At 39.4% G+C, this 12,071-nt stretch overlaps 1 non-coding gene across 1 annotated transcript; it reads right to left on the bottom strand.

The window, feature by feature from the left end:
- Positions 1-11,588: 11,588 nt before the first annotated feature.
- Positions 11,589-11,663, bottom strand: Trnas-uga (transfer RNA serine (anticodon UGA)). The gene has a single exon. It is a non-coding gene; the product is annotated as a tRNA-Ser (tRNA).
- Positions 11,664-12,071: the final 408 nt, after the last annotated feature.

Below are 12,071 nucleotides of genomic sequence, written 5' to 3'. Positions count from 1 at the left end.
GGGCCCATTCTATTTTAATCTGTTTCCAAGACTTAAAAGAAAACTTCCGAGGACAAATGTTGTCGGTGTTGAGACAGCAACCAGCCACAAATTCATTTTCAGTTCCTTTATTCAAAAGGTATCGTTACCGGTTTCGAATCATTACGATTCATCTACAGACGGTTTTCATTCTTTCATTAGAATATGTGGTGCGGTTTCTTTACAAATTAATTGTCCTAAAATATAAATAATACATAATTATAAACACGCCACACAGATGGTTCCGTTACAGATTTGCATTGGATGTGACTTACGTGAAATGTCGATTTGGAGTGTTTGTTTTCATAGTTTTCGTCCAACAGATGTGGATACGTTCCCACTGTATTCTTATCGTTGCACACGTGAATTTTTTCTCGCTGAACACTTTAGATTTGTCACAGAATACATTTCTAACATGCACCACATGTTTTGATACATGCAAAGTGCTTACAAACATATGAGTGTCAAAGATGATATGATATATCGTAACATTATAAAGATGTCCCATGTTTGGAAACAGATCAATATTCACTTATGTAACTGAAACGCTAGGCTGAAAATGCAGATTTGTTCAAGTTGCCAAGCCTTAAAGCATCAATGTGTTCTTTGTATCTAACTTCATAACTTCTGCCTGTCTGTCCAATGTAGAGTTATGGGCATGTATCGCATTTGATTTTGTATATTCCTGATTTACCGTAGGGACTCTTGGATGTACTTACATCATTGATTAAAATCTATGAACAATTTCGAGTGAGACAAAAACAAACAGTTAAGCCAACACAAATGTTTTGACAGAGTTATTAATACAACTGACATCCATTCAGTAACAGTGAACTTACTTTATTAAATAAAGGTCTGAAACATTATCTTGGAGCAAATCTCAAAAATCACAGTGTTAAAAATCTCGTAGCCTGCACAAAACTTGCATGTGACACAGCAAAACTAGACACATGTGAGAAAAATGCACTTGCATGCAAGACAAATAAACTGATAATGAAACAACTACAAACAAATAATACTCGCAAAAACACTGACCTTGAAGATTTGAAAATACTAACAGCAAACTATCTGAAAGCAAAGCACTCATAATAAAGACTGACAAAGGAAATTCTTTTATCATAATGCATGAAATAGTATATATAGAGAAAACCTTGCAATTTTTCCATAGCAACAATATTAGTGAAATATAGTCAGGTCATACAATAACATTCCAAACTAAACTCCATCAGCTACTACAAAACTGTAACTTCTTACTGAACAAACATGATATACGTAACTGTATAACAATGAATTCCTTAACACCAAAACTGAGTGCACAGCCAAAGGTTCATAAAGAAAATTGTCTCATTCGGCTGACTGTTAACTCAAGAAACAGCCCTGCATACTTCATAAGCCGCAAACTAAAAGACCTCATTACAAAATACTATATGTTTGAAAATAACTACACCATATATAACACACGTGAACTCATAAACTTAATTAAAGACATCCACATCCCACCAACAAATAAATTAGCATCACTAGACATAGTCAACCTATACACAAACATCCCTGTCAAAGAGACTATTAACATTATAAGAAACAATCTACTTGAATATAAGAAAATTAGTATTGCAGAGATCTATGAACTCGTAGAAATACTTTCACTTATTCTGGAGCATAATTACTTTAGCTTCAACAACAAACTCCACCAACAGCATGATGGTTGGGCAGTGGGCAGTAGCTTAGCTGGGATATTGGCTGATATTTACATCAACCATATAGAAAAAAATTCTTCTCAACCAACCAGCACATCTCAAACAAAATAATCTACTACAGAAGATATGTTGATAACAAAATCTTGCTTTTTGATGGTACAAACAATGAAACTGATACATTAGTAGCAGATCTAAGCAAAATGCACAAAAATATTAAATTCACAGTTGAACATGAAACTAATAAATGCATTAACTTTCTTGACTTGAAGATTTTCAGTAGTACCCATAAACATCGATTTAGTATTTACAGAATTAGAACAGTTGCTCATAATAATGGATGGAAATCCACAATACTAGAAAAACTCCACAACAAAATGCAAACATAAACCACACATCCACTTAACAGCAAGCCACACAACACGCACTCCAAACCAAATCAGTGTGCCACAGAAGCCAAACCCAAATATGTTGCTCTCCCATACGTAGGCCCACTATTATACCAAATAGCAAACCTAATTAAAAAGAAAAATATCACAATCACCTTTTCCACAAATAATAAATTACAACAAAAAGTAATCCATGATGTAAATACCTCCAAGAGTCCCGACAGTAAATCAGGAATATACAGAATCAAATGCGATACATGCCCATAATTCTACATTGGACAGACAGGCAGAATCTTTGAAGTTAGATACAAAGAACGTATTGATGCTTTAAGGCTTGGCAACTTGAACAAATCTACATTTGCAGCCCATATTGCTGAAGAAAACTATTCAGTGAGAAGCACTGAGAACTACTTAAAATTTTTTCATTTAGCAGAAATAGGAGGCACTATGAATATATTAGAAGAAATAGAAATACACTCACACAAAAACAGCACCCCAGACTATATCCTTAAGGAACAAACCGATTTAGCTAACACCCCTTTCCTGAAAAATTTCCAAAAATTATTTTCCACCCTCCAAAGCAAATAATATCCTATCTGCGGCTCAAGTAGCAAATTTATATGTTACTACAATTCCCATGATACTAAATGTAAATAAATAATGTACTGTCTTACCTATACTGTACTAAAAAAATTTTTTTAATTAAAAAATCTATCTTTGACATGGAACATCTTCATAATTAATGTAACAGTATTCGCTCTAAAACTCACAAAATCAGTGTCTCTGTGTACTAGTGTAAAAGCCGTTTCAGTTGCGTAAGTTAATATATGATCTGTTTCCAAACATGGGACATCTTTATAACGTTATGATATATCATAACATCTTTGTCACTCACATGTTTGTAAGTACTTTGCATGTATCAAAACATGTGGTACATGTTAGAAATCTATTCTGTGACAAATCTGAAGTGTTCAGTGAGAAAAAATTTACGTGTGCAACGATAAGAATGCAATGGGAATATATTCACATCTGTTGGACGAAAAATATGAAAACAAACACTCCAAACCGACATTTCACCTAAGTCACATCCAATGCAAATCTGTAACGGAACCATCTGTGTGGCGTGCTTATAATTTTGTATTACTTATATTTTATGGCAATTAATCTATATAAAACGCACCACATGTTCTAATGAAAGCATTAAAACCGTCTGAAGATGAATCGTAATGATTCGAAACCGGTAACGATACCTTTTGAATAAAGGAACTGAAAATGAATTTGTGGCTGGTTGCTGTCTCAACACCATCAACATTTGTCTTCAAATAACAGCCACGGTCTCCAATCATGTCATCATATGACAAAATTGCAACAAACCTTCGAGGACTTCAGTTAGTGATGAGGCGGTGCAATCAGAGGCGAGGTTGTGACTCCATCAAAATTGTCAAACATTCTTCAATGACGGTATCAACGAAGCAGTCTCTCGGGAGAAATGTGTTCATCGGCAGAGTGAATAGTCTGAGAAATAAATATGTAAAAATGAAGAATAAAGGTGTAGAATATTGGTAAAGCTTGTTTTATTTAAAAAGCTTTAAGAGTTTTCAGATAAAAAAATTCGGAGGCATTATTTTTCAGTACGTCCTCGTATAACATCTCTACCTCTTCACAGTATAATTTCAACAGTCTAGTGCTTGTTATTGGAAAACCGTATGTACAATGACTGTGATGAAACATGCTACTTTCATCTCCCTGAGCTCAACTCCTCATTCATGGCGGATAGATACTCGCTCAGTTTTTCAGAGTGATGAGCAGGAAGGCACAGATAATAGACGGTGTACATAAAGTCTGGGAACACTTTGTATAATTTATTGCACAAGAACTAAACATTGTACAGGTGTCAAACATATTGCATTTTGAAGAGAAATTCTGAAAGTTATTTTTTATTTTTTTTTATTTACGGTAATCGAATTCTTGCCATACCCGTCCCAGCATGGCATCGTCGACAGTGGCAGTCACTTCTCGTATTCTCTCCCGGAGCTCTGCTGCATCATGTGGTAGAGGAGGTACATACATCAGAGGTACATACACAGATTCTGTGTCTCCACAGAAAAACTTCACACGGAGTGAGATCTGGTGAATGGGGAGGACGTTTCATGAAATAGCTGTCCCCTTCTGTAGCACGGCCGATCCATCGATGCGGCAGCTGCGTGTTTAGGTACCCACGAAATTCATGATGAAAATGGGGTGGAGCACCATCCTGCTGAAAGATGAACAGAGTCTGATAGCGCTTGAGGCATCGGCCATTGCTGCAACACGTCCAACTAGAAATATCCAGTGACAGTGCTCTCGGCGAAGAAAAATGGCCTCTACAGTTTCCGACGTGACAAGGTACAAAAAACATTTACCTTTGGGGAATCAAGCTCAAATTCAGTGCATTCGTGTGGATACTTTGTACCCCAGATTCGACAATTATGCTTGTTCACTTTCCCATTAGTGTGAAAAGTAGCTTCGTCGCTAAAAATTAAGCTATCAACAATGCCATCCCCATCCTCATTCAGTTGTTGCAACTGCGAACAAAACTCAAAACGCTTGTCTTTGTCGTCGTCATTGAGCTTCTGCACTGTCACTGGAACAATTTCGAGTTCACGGGATGCACGACGCATCGATTTCTTTGGACTCCTTATGAATGTCCCTCGTACGCACTCCACATTCACTTCACTCACACTGAGACGTCCACTTCTCTTTGCCGGGCACAAGCAACGCGTCGTAACAAATTTGTTGTGTCAGTGGTAAATGACCTTCCTTGATGGTGGCTTTTTAACGTATTTGGTTCAAGATTTCGCAGTATTTCGCGTCCTTTTATGGCACACAGATAAACATCTAAAGTTTTTCATCGCCTTATTATAAGTAGAAAGCATGAAACTAGGAAGTCACGGCCAGCACCTGCTATCAGTTATCACTCTTACTTTGATCTAGCCTCTTGTCATCAAGCAGAAACTTTATGCTGTTTATCTGAGATAAAATTGTTTTGCCTCGAGGTTGTTGTGAAATCAGACTGCTTTGTTATCTATTCTGCCAAGGCTCTGTGGAACGATGTAAGGACTTGAGAGAAACCATGTAAGGTAGAATAAATTGACTCAAGCCTACATGCACGTGTAAGAAAAGTTTTATTGTAGTTAGCCATGTGCCATCAGAATGACTTTGTCAACCTAAGGAAAATCTTCAAGAATACTACTCCCAATCTAATAAGGAAAAATATTCTGCCCTCTGTCCCATGAGTAGCAAGCAACTGGATACCCGGGAGATCGCAAGCATGACATAGCACGACAAGAGATGGATTTTGAGATGGGGCAGAACTTTTGTACTTTAGTTGCAGATCTTCAGTATGTACAGCTATTTCTCCATTCAACATGCTGCTGTATAAGCGATCACACTACGCTAGTCAGAGATAACCGTATCATTAACTTGTAATTTAGACCATACGAGGAAAAAGAAATACTCCTCGGCTTCGCATGGATGCTATTGACGTCATCAAATTTTTTTTATGTTGGTACATGTTGGGCAATAAAGTTAGCCAAATATCAGTCTTGTCTAAGCAGCAGCTACGTTTTTAAGTCTTTTAAAGTAATTGCATTTTTTATGAATCAGATGGAATGCTCCGATGTTACAAAATTCATCCAAAGTTAACGAAGGTTTATAAGAACTCCGCTCCGCCAGTTTCAACGGCTAAGAAATGAGCGATCGATCCAAATACAGCCGTACTTTTTTACAAGATAAGCCACTTGAAAGACCTCGAAAACTGTAACTGCCGATCAAAAAGCATCAAGAGAAATGTGTAATTTCGTATTGGACAATTGATGATTAAAGATATCTGAAATAACTAACTCCACAGCCGTACAAGAAAAAAGGAGGACTATGTATTTTACATGTGGCACTAATATTACGACAAGATCTCTATAAGGTGGGTACCGCGATCGTTTCTCGCTGACGAAAAGCAAGCGGGAAAACGAATTTCCCATCAATTTTTTTTCTCGTCCCACCCTTGAAAGCGGTCGGTTCGCTCTGTCAGTTCTGTCAGCTCCAACAGCTATCAGGATCATTGGACCACTTCTCGATCATTCTCCACTGGCTGATCAAGCGTCTTGACCTCTTTGGAGGCTATACCGTTTCCTTATTATCCAGGAACGCTCAGCAGTTTGACTCTGTATTCCTCAGTGACCAGGGACAACGAAAACGTATCCACAGTTCTTGGCGAAGAGTACTTTCATCTCGATACCAGTACTTTTTTACTCGATACTTTTCATCTGATACTTTCGTTCATATCAGTACTTTATAGCTGGTATGCTATCGAATTATAGTAGTAATGATTTATTACATTTTTATTAGTAGTGAGAGAGAGTTACTGAGGCAAAAACAAACTGTTACACCTCTTAGGATAATCCTATGTGTAACGACTCGTTGGAATTCTATTTATTACAGGCTTGAGAGACACCCTGAACTGCCCCATATTATAAACCAATTTTTGATGCTAAATACACCACCTACTCTCTCAGGTTTAGAAATACAGAATATCGGACTGTTGCTTGCCAGGTTGAAGGCACTGGAACATCCCACCAAAGAGTTACTAGGTGAGCAGAATATGATTTTAAACCGTATTATACCTTTGGTCAACTTTTTAATTAAGCCTTATGACAGCAGTATAGTAAAGGCAGTAAAAGATGAGCAAAACAGGCAAACATATTCCATCTTTGAACAAACTGAGATAATCATTTGGCTGCAGTATCCTTCTTGCTTGACCCAAGAATCAAAAACATACGACTCCAGCTCCTCAAGGCTTGTGCTAGGGCAATATGTACAATCAGATGTTTATCAGCAATTGATCTTGCTGCTAATATTGGCCCCAGCAGCAGAGAACCAATTAACTATTCTCCTCTTGAAAATGTATGTGGCGTTTGGGAAAGAAAAACAGATGAACAGGGCGCTCTTTAGAACCTGCTGATCTAAAACATTCAATGAGTCTTTATTTGGTGACACCTATGTCACCACTGCGGCTTACTCCTATTGATGCTATGTGAAGACATTAAAGTTTTTGTGGTCACCAAGTATCTATTTTTAAAGGTAAGCAGCACGTTGTCAGACACATGTAACACGTAATAGAATAGCGACGAAATGACCGGATAAAATTTGATTGACTGTACGGAGGAAGATTGGCAAGTTTAAATAACGATTTATTTACTTTTGAGTATTATTCAGCTGTTTTTCTGATAATCTGTTCTGCAACTTCCTATTTCCCAGTTCCAAATTTTTAAAAATTTGAATCTCTAATGAAAATAAAAACATTGTTTCATAAATCTTGTCTCGCTACATTTAAAACTTGTGAAAATCGTTTGTCTCTCTTTATTATAATCAGATTTTAGAAACATACACGAAAATATTGGAGCCAGTACAAAGCAAATAAGCTAACCTTTCAGCAATGACCTCAAGGCATCGATCCTTTTCTTTCGTTACTTTTATGAGTACGATGCGTTTCTGTCGATATTATTCATGGATAAAGTGTTGATACCATTTGTTCGGTGTCATGTCCGCGTCACCTTTTCTGCAAGCACTGCCGCACTTCTAATGTGCAGTAGCTGCATTGTAAATCGTAATAGTGGCGCTAAATTACCAGCAACTCTGGAATGAAATTTAAAATACATTATTTCGCATCCCACTGAGGAGACGAAAATGAAGACTGACCTACATTTGTACAAACTTATACTCTGCTAGTAAGGAATAAAAAAAGAAGCCAACCAGGTTTAATATTTCTCTGACATTAATGCCTTTATTGACACATGACTAGTTAATGACTATCTTATTTTGTTAGTGGTTCGAATACATAAGCTGTACATCTGATGACTAACAGAAAACAAAGAACAAAAAAGGAGATGAAAAACTATCATAATAATATGCCAAGTTAATTGGCACCAAATACAATTCATTTGTAGTATTGAGGAAGAAAGTTAAAGAACAGTACGTATTCATCAATTGGATTTGGTGTGACATTGCAACATTATATTCCGGTTATACGATTAGGGTTAACAGATCCGAAAGTACAAAGGCTGGGCTCAGCATTATATTTAGCTGAACATTTCGCCCTAAAAGCCGGACTACCTATTTTATATTGAAATACAATCAGTTGGGAGTTTTCCACCGTTCAGTAGTCCGCAGCTCGTGGTTTTGCGGTAGCGTTCTCGCTTCCCGCGCCCGGGTTACGGGTTCGATTCCCGGCGGGGTCAGGGATTTTCTCTGCCTCGTGATGTCTGGGTTTTGTGTGATGTCCTTAGGTTAGTTAGGTTCAACTAGTTCTAAGTTCTAGGACACTGATGACCGTAGATGTTAAGTCCCATAGTGCTCAGAGCCATTTGAGCCATCGTTCAGTAATAATCAATTACAGTAAGTTCTTTTTGTGAGAGCAACTTTAAATCTGAATAAACTAAAAAAGAAGATCAGTAAACAGCCTTTTCATTTCGATATTATGACAGCAACCAAGTATTTAGTCTCCTTAAATGCTGACTCTTCTTTCTAACATAATCTTAAGTCAAAATAAACTATAAGGAAAGATCAGGAAGTTTCAGTTTGAGAGTGTTGCTGCAGCGTGTATGCAGCCCAGTGTGACTCTGATGTGGGTATACAGGGTGGTCCATTGATAGTGACCGGGCCAAAAATCTCACGAAATAAGCATCAAACGAAAAAACTACAAAGAACGAATCTCGTCTTGCTTAAAGGGAGAAACCAGATGACGCTATGGTTGGCCCGCTAGATGGCGCTGCCATAGGTCAAACGGATATCAACTGCGGTTTTTTTTAAATAGGAACCCCCAGTTTTTATTACATATTCGTGTAGTACGTAAAGAAATATAAATGTTTTAGTTGGACCACTTTCTTGGCTTTGTGATAGATGGCGCTGTAATAGTAACAACCGTGTAAGTACGTGGTATTACGTAACATTCCGCCAGTGCGGACGGTATTCGCTTCGTGATACACTACCCGTGTTAAAATGGTCCGTTTGCCAATTGCGGAAAAGGTCGATATCGTGTTGATGTTTGGCTATTGTGATCAAAATGCCTAACGGGCGTGTGCTGTGTATGTTGCTCGGTATCCTGGACGACATCATCCAAGTGTCCGGACCGTTCGCCGGATAGTTACGTTATTTGAGGAAACAGGAAGTGTTCAGCCAAATGTGAAACGTCAACCACGACCTGCAACAAATGATGGTGCCCAAGTAGGTGTTTTAGCTGCTGTCGCGGCTAATCCGCACATCAGTAGCAGACAAATTGCGCGAGAATCGGGAATCTCAAAAACGTCGGTGTTGAGAATGCTACATCAACATCGATTGCACCCGTACCATATTTCTATGCACAGGAGAATTGCATGTCGACGACTTTGAACTTCGTGTACAGTTCTGCCACTGGGCACAAGACAAAATACGGGACGATGACAGATTTTTTGCACGCGTTCTATTTAGAGACGAAGCGTCATTCACCGACAGCGGTAACGTAAACCAGCATAATTTGCACTATTGGGCAACGGAAAATCCACGATGGCTGCGACAAGTGGAACATCAGCGACCTTGGTGGGTTAATGTATGGTGCGGCATTGTGGGAGGAAGGATAATTGGCCCCCATTTTATCGATGACAGTGTAAATGGTGCAATGTATGCTGATTTCCTACGTAATGTTCTACCGATGTTACTACAAGATGTTTCACTGCATGACAGAATGGCGATGTACTTCCAGCATGATGGATGTCCGGCACATAGCTCGCGTGCGGCTGAAGCGTTATTGAATAGCATATTCAATGACAGGTGGATTGGTCGTCGAACCACCATAATGCATTGAGGTTGACAGACATCATTTTGAGCATTTATTGCATTAATGTGGTATTTACAGGTAATCACGCTGTAACAGTATGCGTTCTCAGAAATGATAAGTTCACAAAGGTACATGTATCACATTGGAACAACCGAAATAAAATGTTCAAACGTACCTACGTTCTGTATTTTAATTTAAAAAACCTACCTGTTACCAACTGTTCGTCTAAAATTGTGAGCCATATGTTTGTGACTATTACAGTGCCATCTATCACTAAGCGAAAAAAGTGGTCCAACTAAAACATTCATATTTCTTTACGTACTACACGAATATGTAATAAAAAATTGGGTTCCTATTTTTTAAAAAACGCAATTGATATCCGTTTGATCTATGGCAGTGCCATCTAGCGGGCCAACCATAGCGCCATCTGGTTTCCCCCTTCAAGCTAGACAAGTTTCGTTCTTTGTGGTTTTTTCGTTTGATGCTTATTTCGTGAGTTATTTGGCCCGGTCACGATCAGTGGACGACCCTGTATAAGCACCTACATCTAGGCAAGGGATTATTATGGCAGTCATGTCTTTCCAACGTGCATGCAGTAAATGCAGGAATGTGGACTATGGCGAAATTATTACGAAATGTGTAAGACCAACGTGCTGTTATTCTTTTCTTGGCTGCCGAAGGACAAACACCAGTAGAAATCCATCGAAGAATGGAGAATGTGTATGGGGCAGCACATCTGTCGAAAACCACCATTGTGAAATGGAGCACCAATTTCAGTGCTGGTCGTGATTGGACAAGACGCTGGTCGATGTGAAAGACCAGCCTCATCCATTACGAACAACAACAAGCGGGTGGTTGATGATGCGATTACTGCGGACTGGTGCATAGCCTTTCGTGTGCTAGCAGAGAATCTTGACATCAGCATCGATAGGGTGAAACGCATTATCCAGCGGGAGTTAGGCTAGAGGCCGCACAGAATACCGTGGCCAGTAGATGCGCAGACAGCGGGGCATGCCTGGAGAGAGCGACGGTGGTGGGGGCTGCGGGCAGGCGCTGTAGGGGAAATGCCGAGCGTTGTGCCGTTCTAAACTGAAGCCTGCACTCACGTTTATTGTGAATGTTAAGCAGGGCTCCTCCACGCTCACACTTACACAGTGACTATTCAAAAGGATCTGTCATCTCTGCTCTGGTTAGTATCTATAAGGAATTCTGCTGAAAATGCAGCGATTTCTTTTCGAGTGGCTTGTTAACCATTTGTAACTTTCAGAGAAGTGTCACGAGTGGCGAATTATTGGTAAAACCTACCCATTTCTCTTGTTGCCTGTTAAAATTTTCTTTTTTTCCAAAAGGCAACTGAAATTACATAGTCTCATCTCACTAACATGTTGTGCAGACGCAGCTGCGAGAGATTTCTGAAACAGTGGTTTATTAAGTTTAATAAAGTGGGCATCTGAGAAAAAGTAAGGTCAGTATCTCAAAAAAAGACATCCTCGGTCCAAAATAAATGTGTAATGTCTTCAATTATGTTGTTCCAAAACCCATTTCATTTCTCGTTTCACCAGCTATCAATGATCAAGAATGAGATTTTCACTCTGCAGTGGAGTGTGCGCTGATACGAAACTTCCTGGCAGATTAAAACTGTGCACCCGACCGAGACTCGAACTCGGGACCTTTGCCTTTCACGGGCAAGTGCTCTACCAACTGAGCTACCGAAGCACGACTCACGCCCGGTACCCACAGCTTTACTTCTGCCAGTATCTCGTCTCCTACCTTCCAAACTTTACAAAAGCTCTCCTTCGGTAGCTCAGTTGGTAGAGCACTTGCCCGCGAAAGGCAAAGGTCCCGAGTTCGAGACTCGGTCCGGCACACAGTTTTAATCTGCCAGGAAGTTTCATATCAGCGCACACTCCGCTTCAGAGTGAAAATCTCATTCTGTGGCTGTGGCTGTGGCTGTGGCTGTGGCTAAGCCATGTCTCCACTATATCCTTTCTTTCAGGAGTGCTAGCTCTGCAAGGTTCGCAGAAGAGCTTCTGTAAAGTTTGGGAGGTAGGAGACGAGATACTGGCAGAAGTAAAGCTGTGGGTACCGGGCGTGAGTCGTGCTTCGGTAGCTCAGTTGGTAGAG

Source organism: Schistocerca cancellata, chromosome 1, assembly GCF_023864275.1.
Source record: "Schistocerca cancellata isolate TAMUIC-IGC-003103 chromosome 1, iqSchCanc2.1, whole genome shotgun sequence".
NCBI lineage: Eukaryota > Metazoa > Arthropoda > Insecta > Orthoptera > Acrididae > Schistocerca > Schistocerca cancellata.
This window is presented reverse-complemented; position numbering and strand designations above follow the sequence as displayed.